A 907-nucleotide genomic window follows, 5' to 3' on the forward strand; every position below is an offset into this window, starting at 1 on the left:
AAATGTGGTTTTGTATTCCACTAATATATCTGAATATATATTTTTGTTTAATAAAATGTATTGAATTTTAAATAATACTTTTTAAAACTTTGTTTCTTTGAAACACAATTTTTTTATATATATATATATATATATATATTATATATATATATATATATATATATATATATATATATATATATATATATATTTATGTTTAATTTTAGTTTAGGTTAATTTGATGTGCTATTGTCATTTTGCTACTTTTTTTATCTTTCTATTTCATTTTAATTTATTTTTTTATTTCAGTTTCAGTTTTAGGTTTTTTTTTTACTTCTACTTAACCATACTTCTACTTTGTTTCATTAGTCTGCAACATTTTTGTTTAAGTTTTTTAAGTTTAAGTTTTTCGTCTAACATTTGTTTTTGATTTCAGCTTTATTTAAAGGAACTGTATGTATGTTTTGGCAACAATCTTACATACAATTCCTTTAAAAAATTACGTTTGCTGCATATAGAGCCAGGCAAAGCCTAAAATCTGAGTTTAATTAAAAGTAGTTCACCCAAAAAGCATGTCTCACTCGCCGTTTACAAACCTGTATGATTTGTTTAATTTTATTACAGGTCTAGGCTACTTTATGATAGCCTATATAATATGCAAATGTGTGCATATTTAATAAGATGTCTCATCTGAATATTTTAGGGCTGTGAAATTGCAATGCAAAAAAATGATGTCAACTTTTAAAGTACGTATTTTTATTGTATTTTTATGGAAACAAAACATTTTAGTCTAACACCTGTAGTACCGCCCCTAAATGGCTCTGATGCAATGACGAACTCGAGCCCGCCCCTCCCTCCCTCCCTCCCTCCCTCCCTCCCTCCCTCCCTCTCTCTCTCTCTCTCTCTCTCTCTCTCTCTCTCTCCAGAT

Source organism: Pseudorasbora parva, chromosome 20 (genome assembly GCF_024679245.1).
Source record: "Pseudorasbora parva isolate DD20220531a chromosome 20, ASM2467924v1, whole genome shotgun sequence".
NCBI classification, from domain to species: Eukaryota; Metazoa; Chordata; class Actinopteri; order Cypriniformes; family Gobionidae; genus Pseudorasbora; species Pseudorasbora parva.